Source organism: Linepithema humile, chromosome 7, assembly GCF_040581485.1.
Source record: "Linepithema humile isolate Giens D197 chromosome 7, Lhum_UNIL_v1.0, whole genome shotgun sequence".
In the NCBI taxonomy this organism is placed as follows: Eukaryota; Metazoa; Arthropoda; class Insecta; order Hymenoptera; family Formicidae; genus Linepithema; species Linepithema humile.
In genome coordinates, this window is record NC_090134.1 from 6,097,121 (window position 1) to 6,114,366 (window position 17,246).

Genomic DNA, 17,246 nt, shown 5'->3' on the forward strand with positions numbered 1-17,246 from the left:
TCTTCGAGAATCCTCGGGTGTATTCGTCCAAGAACGATGGTGTCTGCCTTCCGCGGAGCTCGTTTTGTTCCCAGATGCGTTAATCTTACCGCCTTTCGTCCATGTCTGCTCGCAACCGTTCGGTAACCGCGGGGTAGGATATTTCGTGCACGTAGTCAATTTACTTGGCGAAATGAGCAGCTTACTAGAGTGATGGATCCTGCGACAGGACGCTTTTATTGGTCCGAGAGAAACAAACGTAATTGCATTAATTAATAATAAAAAGGATAATAAAATCTATATAAGTACCATATAGCAATAGTAGCATCAGTCATATTTTAGCATCTCGAAATTGATTTATAAATTGATCAAATATTGTTCTGTGCAATGCAAAAAATATTAAGCACGTTATAATTTCACACATAAATAACTGAGTGATTTAATTATAAAAACAGTGACGATAGAAAATGGTATATTTTATGAATTTTATGTGACATAGGATTAAATAAATTCATGAATTTTGATCTGGCAAAACTTTTCAAATGAGAAATAAATGTTTGTGATACGTAAAGAATAAAGAAGCTTCAAAATTGAAGAATATATTTTCTATTTTAGAAAGCGGTTAAAAAATATCAGTAAAATTCACTCGTCAGCATTGACTCTGATTTAAGATAGAACCGTACGCAAAGTAGTTAGATACTTTAGATTGAAAGTTAATTAAATTGGTCATTCTAGACGAATAATACCGCTACTAGAATAAATAGAAACATAGGCGGGAACTGGGATCGGCAAACAGAGATTGTCATCAGCCTATCTGCGTCCCCAGAGACACCGGTCGGTTATATACCCCCAATAAACTTCCTGCAGGAAAGTTCTGCAAAAGTTGAAATTAAACATCGAACTTCTTGTCCGCCTGGACATAGCAGTCTCTTTAAACATGAATTGCTCTAGTTCTCCTGCAATTAAGCTCAACTCGATCTTTTACGATCAGCATAATCTCAACAAAGTATACATTTATTTTTGTATACTAATGCCAAAAAAATTTTTGAATATTAGAAGTTGGAAAGATACATAAGTGCTTTGTGAGCAGCGTTTGGGGCATCAAAGTCTCCATGAAAGATGGAGCAGTGGACTCTCAAGTAAAATTAGTGACATGACGACATCAGGCGAGAACACCTCTGGCCCTCGTGTCTTCAAACTCAATTATTGTCTCGCAATTAACGGCCGGTCGGGCTCGGGAGTTAGGCAGGTTACGAACTGGTGGAAAGTTCGACCAGCGACGCGCCGTAATGCAATTGCTTCGCCGTATATATGCACGTCACTGATTGCGCGGCCTATCCGGCAAATGTGATCGGTCCTTTCGAAACGGACGCCGCTCAGAACCCGACAGAAATTATTATTTGGCAAAGTGTAATAATAAGCATTTTATTGCGTAATAAGCATATTTCAGAATAATTTTTCTCTGTTCATTAAAAAATATATGAAATATATGATTGACGAATTATTACACATAGTGTTTTCACAAAGTTCCCTCCGTGATACTCTCGTTAATTTTGCTGGCAATATGTTCGGTTCAGGCCTCGATTTTAACAAGGAAACAGAGAGAACCCACTTCTCTTCAATTTTAACGAGGTTCAGAAATATGTTGTAAAGTAGCTTATAGGAGGTCATGTATTTTTATATCGCATCATACCTATGCTTTTGCATTAAAGTTCTGCACTCACGTTTCTCTTTTTTTTCCTCGCTAATTAAATTTATGAATGGTTTTGGTAAAACTAGATAATCATTCTTTATCTGGATTTTGAATCAGCTAATATATAAATCTACAATAGAAAATTGTTAGATCTGAATTTAATTATCATGAACGTTACGACTTGGAGTTATTTCAAGCTCATATAATAATATTGATTTAATAAAATACGCCATTTTCACGTGTTTACTCCGCTAAGACCGAAATCAGACTGTAAAGAGAAACGAGAAATAATATTAATATAAGGAAATCGATTGGCCGCGCGATGAATCACAGTTACATCGCTGTGTTGAGATTGAATCAATATAATCAAAATCGGATATCGAATATTGAATCAGGCGCTATGACGGTCGACATAGGATTTTGTACATTCTCCCACGATATATTTTCAAGCAAGACTCTATATTTTTCCCAGAAAGAAAACAGAACATGGAAATCGTATTTCTTGAGAAACTATTTTACTGAATAACACAATTTTTTACCCCTGTCAAGCTGCCCCCCTTCCCCATCTTGCACGAATAAAAAAACCAATAGCGCAAAATTATAAGCTATTTATGAGCTTTCATATTCCACAAATTAAAATTTTTGAGCTCGTCACGCTGAGCATGAATTTAATGTTCTTCGTGGGGGGGCTGAGTCGATATTTATGAGCTTTTGAACTGATATGGTTTCGATTTTTAAGCTCACCTCCTTAGTCCTCAAACAACTTTTAATCGATATCGACTCAGCCCCCCCCCCCTCTCCACCGCTTAAAAATAAAAATATTGAATCAATCTTTGCGGCAGAATTAAGAGCTATTTATGAGCTTTTAAACTGATATAGTTTCGATTTTTAAGCTCACCGCCTTAGTTCTCAAACAACCCTTAATCGATATCGACTCAGCCCCCCCCCCCCACAAAAAACATTAAATTCATGCTCAGCGTAACGATCTCAAAAATTTTAATTTGCGGAATATGGAAGCTCATAAATAGCTTATAATTTTGCGCTATTGGTTTTTTTATTTGTGCAAGGTGGGGAGGGGGGGGGGCAGCAGCTCGACAGGGATTAATTTTTTATTAATCGCAACGCAAATTAAAAATTGTTTACAATAGATATTGTCTAATATCTAATGTAATTAGATTCAAAATTATTATATAAAATTAAGAGGCTTGGAAATGAGAGGCCATGAAACGTTAACTTACACACGTATTGTCAAATTGAACACAATTTCATGAAATCTTTATGCATCGACATATGTCGAGAATGGCTTCATTATTTATGTAATTCCATGTAACGATGATTCGATCGATCCAATGCTGTTTCGTAAATGGAAGAATTGTTTTTATGACATTCGTTCTCTCGAATATTGCAATCGATCAGGAAAAAATGTTCTATTTTAGTTCACTTTAGATCAGAATATACGAATTTTATGTGTTTGCGAAACAACCAGGTACATCGTATCAGAGACTTTGAAAGGGACTGTAAAGAGGGGAATAAATGGAGTGAGTTACTTAAGCTTCTTTCGTTCGATAAAACGAAGTGTTTCACGTTAGAGCCTACTTCTTCATTCGATGGTTTGAGGAAGGCATGTGCTATCTACGTCAGTAGACCTCTACCTTCGACGGCACGCCATGTTTACAGATCGTACCGCACGGGCTTCCCTCTTATTGGATGAAGCCGTAACACTACCGCTATGTAATTATCAAATCCTTTTAATGCCTGTCATTCGAGAACGTATGGATTATATATACTTTCTCTCTCTCTCTCTCTCTCTCTCTCTCTCTCTCTCTCTCTCTCTCTCTCTCTCTATTTGTCTTAATTATCATTTTATTTATTTCACTTATCGAATTGATGTATGACTTATCGGTTTTTCATTAAAGTAGAAATTAAATTCTACTAATTCTCTAATATTTCGATAATTTTATTTAAGATAAAAAATTTAAATCCATCAAAGTATTATCTACTTTAAGTAAAATTGCTGATTCGAGTTTTTTTTGGGAAGGGGATTGAAAATTTTTGGCGAAATATCTTGTACTTGGTGTAGCGGTTTTTTTTTCGCTGCATCTTAATCACGATTACTTGTAGACGCGGGTAGGTTCGACGATAAGCCGGAATCTTTTAGCTTCCCGCGGATTTCGTTTTTGCTACAACGAAGATGAACGAGCGGGTCGAGAGCAAAGGTAATTCTCGTGCGGCGGCGAAACTTGAAGGGCCCTCAAGACAAAGTTGATCGCCGAGGAAGGCCGAGGAAGATGAGACAGAAAAGTTTCCTCTCTTGTGGCACGGCACGACTGTGTGGACGGGACGGGGGGAGGAGGAAGGGGATAGCGGATCGATCTTGTCGCACTACGTTAAGTTCGATCTGGATTTCGACGTGGCCTGTTCTCCCGGAAATTCCAAAAGTTTCACAACAAAGTCTCTGACGAGAGACGAAAGAGGGATAGAGAGGGCGAATAGGGAGACGACGCGATCGAGACTGGTGCAATCATAGATGTGACAAAGTCGACTTCCGCTTTCGCTTCTGCTGCACGTTTAATACCGTCGATATTACGATATTACGGCTAAATATAATACACATTGTATCGACTATATCGAGTGTTTGAACAAGCTATCTCGTTTATGAATTTTTTTTTAACAGCTCGAAGTCAATGTAATGAAAATATTCCGGGCGAGCGTCATTCGCATCGTTTCCTCTAACGACGCTTTAACGACACTACTTTTTTCTTGAGAATTTTTTAATATGCGCAATAAAAGTTCTTGCGATTTCCAATTCTTTTCTGATTCTAATTTAATCGTTTCTGTTTATTAGAGATCATAAAAACACGTTTTGCAGTAAAGGCCTCTCGGTACGTTGTTTTATATCACTTTATATAATCGGCTGCAAAGGAAATGCTACAGCAACGTCGTAATCAATATTCTTTCCGTCGTCACAAACTCCATTTTCTTGTCTTCGAGGTGCGCCGGCATTAATTTAATAAGGCGCGATCAAAAGAGTCCGCCTTCGTGCTTGCAGCCGGTAATTAACAAGGCGCGAAGTAAGGTAGATTGTGTGTATGAGACCGGGCTTACGTGATTGCATTTTTCCATGTTCCGCTTAATGACACCCTGCGTAATTATATCATAAATTTTAATCTGCCACACGCTTCTCTGCACTCTTCCGCCCGTGCTTTCAAAAATTGCATTACTGGCTAAGATTTCTATCTCAATCTTGGAGCTACTTGCGAGGCGACGTTTTACGAGAGTTTTAATTGAAACAATTTCAATTACATTACGCGTACTTACAAAGCGTGTTAAAGTTGAAAAATCAGATTTACTTTTACAAATTGTGCTCGCTTATCATTAACACATCGCCCACGTGTTAATGATAAGCTGGCAACAATGAGAAACAACTCTATTAAGCTAATGTTCAAATAAATATACAATGCGATAAATATAATCTTGATATTTGAACTGGAGAGGGAGAAGTCAAAAATCTCCATCTGCGTCATCCGTAGGTAGAAACAAATTGAAAGAGTCTCATTTACAACGGCACGAAGCACAGTATTATACACCGTGCGTTGCGAGCGAGTGTGTAAATTAATCTCGCATAACGGTAATATAATTTCATATAATCTGATACGACTTGCTTGAGCCTTCTATAATCCGATACTGCCTGCCAGGATCCAATGAGAATTCTTCGTCACGATTTAGCCGGAAACACTCAGATATTATTACGCGGATATTAATGTGAAAAATAATTTTTCCTTCCTCTCTCGCTCTCGAGAAAACACGATTTTAATCTCGGTTTTTAAAACGGTGTAAATTAGCACGGAACTTTGTGTTCTTGCCGAGTGCATTAGAATGACGCATTGCGATCGAGCAGTTTCAACTATTTTCTATTTGTAAATTTTATCGCACAAATTTTTCAATTTGCGAAAACTTGGCTCTTATCTACGTCATATTTGTCGTAATAAAGCTTCGCGTATTTATTGACGTAAACCGAGTGCTCGACTGACCTTCTACAGGTCGAGCTCTAAACGGGCGATGCATTATAACGACGGCATGTTGAAAGCATCTCGCTGCCGCGATAAATCGAGTAATAATTTTGCGCGAATCGCCTGTGAAATTTAATGCGAACCATCACCGAGCGGCGCATAGCGTTAAAATTCCCTTCATTTAACGAACTCACGCGTCCGCACGTCATACCGATAATGGTTTTTGCACGTCGTACGGGCGAATGTATACGGATATGCCTACCGCATGACAGGATTTCGCTAATTACTAATCGCCAATGAATTCGCTCGTCGGCCGTAGTCAGTCTTTAATTAAAATTTTCAATCTCCGAGCTCAAATATTTACTGGGACAGTTAGCTTCTCTCCGTGCACTCGCGGATATTATGCATTTTCCTGCCCCTTCGAAGCACGCTCAAATACGCCCTACCATAGACACATATTATAGGCAATGATTCGCGTGCAATTCCATATCTGTTTTTTCAACGATGTCATCACAATAATATTATTTTTGTTCTCAATTTCTGTTCGAATTTTCTATGCAATCGCGTGAGGGATTTGCAACATAGAGCTAATAAAATCGCGATGGACGGTCGGCGGCGAAGCTAGACAATCACACGCGATATTAATAGCCAACTTGGTTATTGTGTCACATCGCTGCATTTCGGGGGCAACGCCAGACCGACATGTTGGGCCTTGATTCTTAAATTATGTATTCCTGCGTCCGATGCACGCTTGTATTTCGGCACGTAATATCGCCGCGCTACGATATTTACAGCGATATTTACATGCGACACAATATGCGCGTATGGTATTTACCAGGTTGGTGGTTCCAACATATTTGAAGAAATTGCTGCGAGAGACACGGCTTGGAAATTGTTTCCTTTATATTTTTATGCATTTTATATTTAGAAATGTATTTTTCGAATTTTGCCAATAATATCCTGAATATCAATATGCGTTAAACATTGAATTTGTTGAATCGCAAAGCAATTATTATACATTGTACAATAATTTGGTGGCATATTTATAAAGCAAATATGTGAGAAATTTTCGAACACGGTCATTTTCAATCTTGATTGAAATCGAGATAATTATGTTTGCCTATAATTAAGTATAAAAACGGATAGAATAATGCGATTTTTGTTAGCGTTGAAGCCCTCATTCTTCGAATTTAAGGATAAATTGAAAACGTTATTATTTTAAACGTCATTCCTTTATTCGACTTTTAAATCCACATTATTAGAAGAAGCGAGTTTTGGAGCGGTGCCCACATTTTTGCCAATATAATATTTTGGCCTACTTAATGCTCATAGGCGGACGTCGATATTACTTGGATGATTGGCCATTTTATTGATGGGATGGAATCTCGGTGAAAGCTTTTCGACCTGATGAACAGCCACGAGCTTTGAACGCAAAGGGACGGACGGACGAACGTTATTGAAGTCGTTTTCGATTTACGCTCATTTCACAGAACGGACTCGACATGTTAAAGGCTATTGTCGATATGAGATACTTCAAGTCTGGAAATATTCGAAGGAATAGACGGTGGAAGATACTGTTCAGCTTGTAAATTTCTGACAATACGATAAAAATTGGGAAACCTGGAAAATTACGGATGCGTTTTAATTATCGATACCGATATAACTACTTAAAAAAATTCTTCAATTTGAATTCACGCAAGGCGACGGATTTCCGCGTTTTGGTTGAATTTTAAGCGAGCTAAACTAACAAGCATATACGCGAATGCATCGTTGCGCTTTCGCTGCATTGTTGCGTTTGTAGCATTCCGGACTGTCGTATGATATTGCTGAAACGAGCAGCCTCGACAACCAGAGTTGCTAACGACTCATTCGATAACGAGCTTTGCTAAGCGCTTTAATTAATGTCGTGAGGGTCGCGTTGTGCTAGTCGCATTTTACGAAAAAAAAAAACCCGAAATCGGTCAACGAAATTCGAAAAATGAAATCGATTGGTTGAGGCGCAAGAATGTGATTTCAACTGCTTAGATTATTTTTTTATAATATCATATTATTATTTATTTTGAGGAATTGTAAGAAATTGAAGAATTTCGATTTAAACTGCTAAAATATTTTGTTCTTTAGGAACATAACGCTATAATTTATAGATCTAATATTATTAGAAATTTTACACAATTTTTTAGCTTGATTATTGCCTAAACGATATAAAAAGAGACCATTACCACTCAAATATATTGTCATTTTTAATGTAATACAGAGATTAGCACAGAGATTCAGTCTTTCAACGCTTCATTTGAATAATACAGAATACGATTTTACGACACTTAAGATACTTTAGCGAGAACTTTATTCCGCTTTGAAGGGACTGTCTGAAAGGAAATTAATTAAATATTCACTTACAAGTGACTATTGTATAAGAATATATTCCCAACGGTGGGACGCGATCGATAAGTCGAATGTATTTTTCAGATTTATTTCGCCAATGCATCTCGATAAATATACAGTTCACCGGGTTCCGGCAATAAAATGCGTTCTTCTTCACAGCCGAATGGATTACAGGGTCGATTTCAATTCGCATGCCATAGTTAACGGCGATAATTCGCCAAGTATGGGAGCAGTTTTGCTGGCACGGCAAACTTGCTGGGGGGAAGATGGATCCGAAATCGAAGCAGATATCAAACGTGGAATTGAATTCGCGGATGATAATACGATTCCGATAATTACATAAGCCTCACTTTGAATGACACTCAATCCATCGCGATTACTCGAGCGGGCTACGCCACTTAATTTTTATTCCGATTCGAATTAGCAATACTCATTTCCATTGATTTCATTTGTCGTTTCGCGAAACATATCCTTTAAATCGGAAAAAATTAATTGTTTCAAATTTTGGTAAACTATTGCATTGTCAGTAACGCGCCCGCGACCTCGTTCGTCGTAAATCGATTTAAACTCTCGTTAATTTCAACGAAAGCGGCGGCGCGCTCGTGCGCAAATGAAAACGAATTAGTCGCTAGGAGTTGACGTGCAATTAGAGTTTCTAATCAACGCATCAATTAATAGTATTGCTGATTCCGTTCGTCTATTATGCATGGCTTTCTAATCAGTGTGCATTACGAAATCATTATAGCACATCGCCCGTTGATAATTAACAAATCGCGCGGAAATTGTGTTAATATTTTAATTTACGTGAAGTGATTTGTGTGATGACATACTTGCAGGTTGTTTATTGTAAGATTTAAAAATTATTGGATTTTTAACCGTAATTGTCGCGTGTTTGATAAAGCATGGAGCACAATAAATTTTGTATTAAGCGAAAAAATATGAAACGCGAACTGAATTATAGAGAAGAAAATAAATATTAGAACTTTCTTTATTCATGATTTTAAAGGGATTAATAAATTTTTTATTTTTTTATTAAAAAGATATTTATCGTGGACGTGAAAACGAGTGTAAAAAAATGATATTCAAAGAAATGCTTGTTAAGAAGAAACATTGATTTTAAATATCAAAGAATTATATAGCTATGAAAAAATCTTATAAAAGATCTCATTTTAAACTGATATACAGTTTATAATAAGGCAAATAGGATAGAAGAGTGGATAGAATTGGATTAAATTTAAGAAGTTGCGCGTACCAGAAAGTTTAGTGATCGAACATAAGAGTGTCTACCTCCAAGCAATCAGGGTAGTCAATAAAAGAAGTTGAAATAAGTGGAAATGAGTTTCTAACTTAAAACTCGAATCATACTCGAATTCTCTTTTACCGTCAGGCCATTTCAAGTCTTTTACAAAAACCGTCAAAGTCCTCAAGCAATTCATATGCGACCAAAAAATTTTCGTATTAACGCTAGAAAATAATTAAGCAATCCAAACAATCTTTTTTTAGTCATTTTTCCGTAAATTCTAAAGATCCTAATAATTTAGATCGTTTGTGTGAAAAACCTAAGATTTGCGTCAAGATGCTGTTCATAAAAAGCGTCGTGCGTCGTGCGTCATGCAATCGAAAAGAAAACGCCCTTTAAGATCGATGTACGTATATGCGGGTTTGTACAGACATGTGCGCAATTTTGAGGAATTCCGGGTCTAGATTATCCGGCTAGGCGACACTTGAGAAGTTCGACGGGAATATATCCTTTTCTCCCTCTCTCTCTCTCTCTTTCTCTCTCCCTTCAGGCAAACCTTTAGGGTGGATGGTTAGCAGTCGGATTTATATGGCGGCATTAATATGCAGCACCGGGAATTTCAATGGGGCAATCGCACGAGCGACAGAGACGGAATCAGGAAGAGAGGAGTAAAAGGGAACGGTAGAAGGCGAGAGAGACGGGAGGGGACAGGAGGGGAAGCATCTCGAGGGCTCGCCGAACTCGTCGATGATCAATACTTTTGTCTACGTTCACGTGCTCGCTTAATAGAATTGAATCGCCGCCTATGCGCGGGCAATCGTGTGCGTTTCACATGTCAAATCAGACGGCGATTCAAAGCGGAAAAAGCGTTTATGGATTGCGCCTTCCATAATTACGAGCCGATAAATCATTTATCGGTTTGCGCAACCGGCAGAAGTAAGGAGCAAATTGCATCGCGAGCAAGAGAAAAAAACGTTGCAACCTTTGCGACAAACTAACTTTGATGTGACGATTATTGCGTGTATAAATCGTAATTTTTATTGCTTTTTCTCTCTTTCTCTCTCTCTCCTTATTTTCCAATTTATTGTCTTGAGCGAGCGCAGAACCGTTTTATTGCTCGATTAATTTTTTTCGAGATAGTTTGACTGAACTTTGCGAGGTACGTGTATACAGTTTCTCGGTGAATTATTTAAAACGCATCTCGAATCTCAAAGGCGACGTTTGTTGGAAGTTGCGAAATCAGTGACTGCCGCTGTACATATTGCGGGTTGCCGAGCAAACCGGGTTGGATCACGGAACATGGCAACCCCGCTGCACAATGTTGTACAGCGGTCGCCTGACGAAAATCGAAGAGAGTGACTTCGGTGCAAGTTAGATGAGGACGGAAACGCGACATAATAGCTCGCTTGCGGAATACTTGCGTTCACTAATCAGATTTCAACCGATTTCACCGATATACGTACACATCCCACGCGACGCGCAGAGTCCTCGGGAAATTCTCGAATCCTTATTATTATCCGGACTGAAGATGGTTATTCCTCACTCGACATTTTGCTCGACTAAAAATTAGAATATCGGAGATCGGGGAGATTGGCGGTAATTTTTATTCATGCGCTGGAACCGAATGACCGAATGATAATTCCGAGAAAATCGATATGCGCTTCTTCGCGCGCTTCCTCCCCGCACCCGCCCCCTCTCAGCGGCTAATAAATTCCCGCGCACGTTAATCGGCTTTATTTGCTCGGCTCTGCCTGCGGGCTGACAGATAGCGACCAGCGTCCACTCGAAGCGCCATGCTGCTTTAGCACATAGATCCCGGCTAATTGTTTATTAATATCGCGACGCGTCTGTATGTGTGCGCGGACGGATATTTGTCATCGGCAGCATGAACGCGCGCGTTTATCGTCCTCGATCTCAAATCGCTAAGAGCCTCGTTGTCCAACATTTCTACCGTGTAATCTTTTCCGGATTTTTTTTTTGCGATTCATCGATTGGATAAAATTTGTTTAGTTGTAATGATTGATTTAATCGCTGAATGCTTTCCCCGAGCACATGATGCAAATTCAAACATCTCGATAACTCCCTCGCGTACTCTATCTTGGCGTTTAATTTATCCGAACAATTGGCCTCCGCGGCGCTTGATAGCGACGGTAATTAAAGTTTCGATTAAAAAGCGTCCGTATTGTTGCGCGACGCTTTTCGTACGTGCGCCACGAGCGAAAGGGCTACCTACGGTGGGCTTTTTATCGGATTTCAATTTTCGCATACAGTCGTCGACAGAGCGAGCCGGTACATCTACGGATTAGTTAGAGCGAAATCGAAGCCGGGGATGGAATGGGCTGAAAGGGAGACGACGGGCGACGCCATTATTGGCACATCGAAAATCGAAAACTGAAATGTATCAAGCGATTGAACTGCGGCGAGACGCGCACCGCGTCGTTCTCCCCATTAAATCTTTACTCTGCTCAAACATATAACTCTTGTGCAAACTCTTGAAATTAAATGAAGAGTAAGACTTCGTTATCTCTTCGCCCGGCCCGAGGCTCAAACGAAGTACATTTCGTTTCTTTAATCCGGCGCTCTTCAATCGGGAAAAGTGAATTTCTTCGTAATTAAACACGCTCAATCGTTCATGTCTCGCCGAGTCTTCAACTGTCGCGGACGATGTTAATTTACTAGGTTTCGGGGGTGAGCTTCATTATTGGTTCTAAAACCGCTGCTTCGAATTTAATTCTTAGTAATTGGAGCATGGACTAATTAACCCGCGCGAACGCGGTGGCTTGCCGCACAATGATCGCGCGGTTGGGCATGTAAATGGCTGCATGAAGATCGCTGAGGCCCGGGTTGCGCAGAGAAATATGAATCGGAAATCTTCCAATTCCGCGAATACGAAGATCGCCTGTTGAAAGACTCGAGGTTGCATTTTTGCAAGTCTGAACGCGAATTGAATAATCGTGCAGCGGCGGTAGCGCGCTCTTTGAAAACGCTCGTGAAAGAATTACGAGAAGACCATATCTTGAATAACGGCAGGTGCACCGGACAAAGGCTGCAAAGGCAGCTCCCCGCAACTGATAAGAAGCGAGTTTCAGCCGGAGCAGTTGTACGTAGGTACTTGGCGGAAGTTAGAAAGGGAACGTAGCGCGATATAAATTACTCCGTCTAAAACCCGGCGAAAAGTAAAACACCCTGACGATTCCTCCGCCCGCCTACGTCAATTTCACCCTCCGTTCCTCGCCCTCGCTTATTTATGTCGTTCTTAGCCCGCGGCTAGACCGCTCTGATGCAGGGGGCGTGTTTGCGTACGGAAACATACGTGCATCGCGGTATAACATCGGCGTCGTGCACACACAGCATGTATGTACCTTGGAGAGGAGAAGCGGGGAGAGTCGATATCGCCACGTCCGAGATTTTCATTTCCGCCGACCGTAAACTTTTCTCACCATTAGAGGATTTCGCGAAATGGCCCTTTATCGTCCCTCTTCTCGATCTCCACACCGTTGATGGGCGTAATAGGGTGTATCGGGATTCTGTTGGGCCACCGGTTCCTTTGCTGCGCACTCTGAATCGTCGCGGGGTCGAAACGAAGCGGTCAAGGGGCGAGAGGTCACGAGCATTATTCTTCCTTTCGAAATTCCGCGATACAAAGAACACGATTTAGAAGGTTTCTCTGCAATTCAGGTCACTTCTCAGAGCTGTGCGATTCCAAACTTAACTGTACTTGAAGTACTTTATGCGATTGCGAGTCTACACATCCTTAGAAAAAACGTGTATTTTTATTTTCTAAATTCCATAGTGGATCTTTGGAATTTTAGCCATATTTAGCATTAAAAAAGAATAATACATAAAATAGAAAATAAAATATATTTTATGAACAATAATATTTGATAATATTCTGTGAACGATATTTTTATTTAATTTAAATCCAAGTATACCGGTTATTTCGCGGAAGAGATAAAAGCACTGGCACGTGTAAAAGTTGTTAATCGAGTAGGTAGTAGGTAACGATTTTGCGAAATCGTCGGATTTTCCGGATTTTCGATATGCATCGCGATTAGTTCGGTCTGCGTTTCGCGGCCACGCGCGTCGCTCGAATCTGATTGCCGGGGCTTTAATGCGATTCGTGATACGGGGATATGACTATAACGTGGCGTGCGCAATCCGTCGGGTATTGGCCGCGAGGCAATGGTGCATGCGGCAGGCTTGACACATATCAATCAGGCAATGGAATTCTCGGGAGCTCGGATGCTGTGGCATCCGATCGCCCCACCAATGATCCTCCACCTGACATTTCAGTACATAGTCTGTGAAACCACTTTGTCGCATCTTGAAATTAAATTGTGATCACGAGCCAGTATTAAACCGATCTGTCGTTTTGCATCAAAGTATCGGCGGAATGATAGCAAAGTCACAAGAAGTTTCGAAATTTGACTCTAAAATTTTAACCCATCGTTATAAATTACAAAGATCGATATTAAAGCATTGATTATTTCTACATTTTTTACAAAGTAGCGCACAAAGAAAAATGAAATGTTATCTTTATTTTCGTATTATTATATAAATTAACTCGGAGGCGTATAACTCGTACTTCATTAACAATTTCATTTTGTAAAATCGATACGAAAACCGGCTTACAAACAAAAACGAGGAATTCTGCGTAACATAATTCGTCTGCGTTAATTAAGCGGTGAAATTCTCGGAAGTTCGGAACAGTCGGTATTAGCCGCTATAGCTACTCATTCGCGTATATATATATATATATGTTACGACACATACCTTTCACATATATGTCGGGTCTATGATATCTCGTAGTGATTATATTGCTTTGGGTTACATATCAAGATACAATTAACGTCAAACTTTATCAATTTCGCGTTGCCAATATGTCACCAATTTAATATCTATTCTTCATGAAAATAATGAGCATGAAAGCTCATTGAATATTATATCGACGTGTTACCGGAACATATCGGAATATTCTTTTTGTCAGAAATTATTTACATTTGTCAGAAATGATTAAAAACTGAGGGATTGTACTAAAATATTTTAACAACTACAATTATAGTTACATTATTATAATTATTATGTATGTTGTCTCACAATTTCTCTCTAATATTTGATATTATTTATCGCTAGTTTAACTCCATCTGAAAAATTCGCGCGAAGCAAAGCGAAGTAAAAGAAAAACGTTGCCGCGCGCACCGGGCGGAGTTGGTAATTCTGTTTACTCGGTAAATCTTTCTTGTACAAATTCGAATTCGCTTTACAGGGGGGTAGGTAGACCGAGGGAGAGAAGGCCTCCTTCCGGAGGTAAATTGCAAATTCAAAGTTTCACGCGACTTTCACGCCGTCGCGACAAGAGGCATCCCATTTCCGGATCCGGGAAGATTCTTAGCGTCGAATGAGAAAAGAAGGAAGAAACTGCGATGTATTCTACATCTACTGTGAAAAAGCTTTGCCGGCTGGCATCTATTTGAGAAGAAGTTAGTATATACGCGGAAAACGTGGCCCTCTCTCACTCTTCAAACTTTCTAATATAACGGCGTGTAACACACAGAAAGAACTTCGCCGATTTATTCATCTTATTCGTTTTTTAATAGCGACGAATTTATGAATCCTAAAACTTTCTCAGTCGCTTACCGGCGTCTGCGATTTCAATATAGGGTCGAATTTCAAGATGGATTTTGGTAAATTTAAAAGTATTAACACCAATCGCAGACAATTGTAACTCAAATTGTACGAAGGTGAGTCAAGAAGTTTCTGCCAACTTTTTATTGAAAAATAAGTATTTATTGTAAAAATTCACAATATAGCTCATTTTTCAGTACGCTTTCTTCGCAATCCGATAGCTCGGTTGATTTTGTAGAAAGATGAGGTCTTGTTTCAAGTTTTACAATAAATACTTCTTTTTGAATAACGACTTTGCGAAACTTTTTTTAACGCATTCTGATTTTTCGAACGCAACGATTGGTCAACTCGGTAAATTTGCTTTTGTCGAACGCGACCAATACTATTCATCGTGGATTCCGTAGTTCAAAACCGAAAGGAGCACAACCGTGTGAATGAACAAGAGTGATCACCGCGCGCGATATTGCCACGAGAGTCGCGGCGGTGGAAAGCGATCGCGGGCTTGACGCTTTTTGACAAAAGCGCGTTCACGTAAACATCCTCGGACTTCGCTCTCGTGTTTCACGGAAACACCGGCTGCCGGATAAAAACGTCAGGCAGGCTCCGCGGCACACAGACACAGTCGGTTATCTCGCGTACATTTTATGTACGCTTCGCGAGACTTGAAGGGCGTCGCGCGTGATTTGTCGCTGGAATCCCCGGACCCTTTTCCCGACGAGACGCCATTACGAGGGGAGGGAAGGGGAAATCGACGGATTTGACAACGGCGCATTCCGGAATTGAATGCGAATCGGCTTCAAGGGGAGCTCGTAGTTCGGTGATTTGTAACCCGTTCTCTCTGCGAGATCTCGGTGCCGCCACACACAGCAAACATGATTCATAGAGTTTAATAACCAATTTTTAGTAACCAATTTTCAGTTACAATAAAAAAAAAAAACGATTTTCAAAAAAATCACTCTTCAAAGCTGAAAAATTTTTTAACGCTTTTATGCGTACGCGCTTGATGTACAATTAATTGTTTTATCAATTTGAAAATGTAAACGCGCGAGTGCGTGTATCGTTTGTTAAAGCACAACGTTGCCAAGATACTATATGCTTTTAATCTCAAGAGAAGAGAGAATTTTTTATCCCGTGGTTTACTTTTCTACATGTAATTTATCGATATGCGGAATTCTCAATAAGCTGGATACTGCCTGGTTCGTTTGAATTTCTAGAATCTGCCGAACGATACGGATGAACGGCGAAATTCAAACAGATACTTTTGATGGGCAGCATTGGTCGATATGTTCCATTCAGGTTTCACTTCTTTTTGCCGTCGTCCTTTTTCTTCCTTTTTTCGTCCCGACATTCCGCGAAATTAATCGTAGACAGGTAAATCACGATGCTTTTGATCAGGTATCAACAATCGCATTTTCTTTGTATCTGCTTCGCACGATTTGCAAAATGCCTTTGTTACCTTTATTTTTCACGAGAATTAATTACTGAAATATTCAGATGCACGAATGTCATTTGATTACTTTTCGCCGCTCCGAAGCAAAAATGGTTTCCGTTCTTTTGTGTAACTTTCAATTCTATGCGCAAATGGAAATGATTTGGAGCAAAAGAAACGACACTGCTGTTTGTTTCTTTTCGCCTTGTAAAAATCGGGAGAAGGACAGAATCAATTTCAATTCCATTTTTCGCCATCGTTCATGGTTCTCCTTTGAGTGTAGACTTTTGCTCCACGGATGAAAGAAGAGTGTGAAAGACAGGGATCGAAAGAATGTGTGGTGCGCCGAAATCGAATCTCTTTGAGCAACGTTATCGCACGAAACCAGACTACTGCAAAATCGACGATGCTATAGCGAAAGAACAGTGCATCGATTTGAGCGTGAAAATTTTAAATTTAGAAATTCGCCGGGGACTAATTTAAAAGTCAAATTACAAATATTGACGGACAGGAAAACGAAACTCGTCGTTTATCTGGATTTTTTTCTCTTCTCTCGCAGCGATTTAGGATGTCTCGTTAATTTATGCTCGTCCACGTTGACGATTACGATTAATATCAAACATTTACAAGTTTTCTAGACCGATAAATATCCAGAGCCGGTCGTTTGTAAATAAAGATAATAATTACGTCAAGCTTGATTCGCGTTGTCGCTGGCGGACTAAAAAGTTTGACTCTTATTTTAAAAATCAGAAGCATGCATTATAGTTAAATCTGATAGTTAATTGCGGGCAGACTTATGGCCACGACACTAATTAAGGGTTAAATCGATTAATTTATATTCATAAGGAATGTCACGGTTAGTAGGAGAGCACATAATTCGCGTGATAT

At 39.6% G+C, this 17,246-nt stretch overlaps 1 protein-coding gene across 3 annotated transcripts in view; it reads left to right on the plus strand.

Annotated features, from left to right (window-relative positions):
* Positions 1-17,246, plus strand: part of mub (poly(rC)-binding protein mub) — an 83,017-nt gene that overhangs the window by 11,307 nt on the left and 54,464 nt on the right. The window lies entirely within an intron of this gene.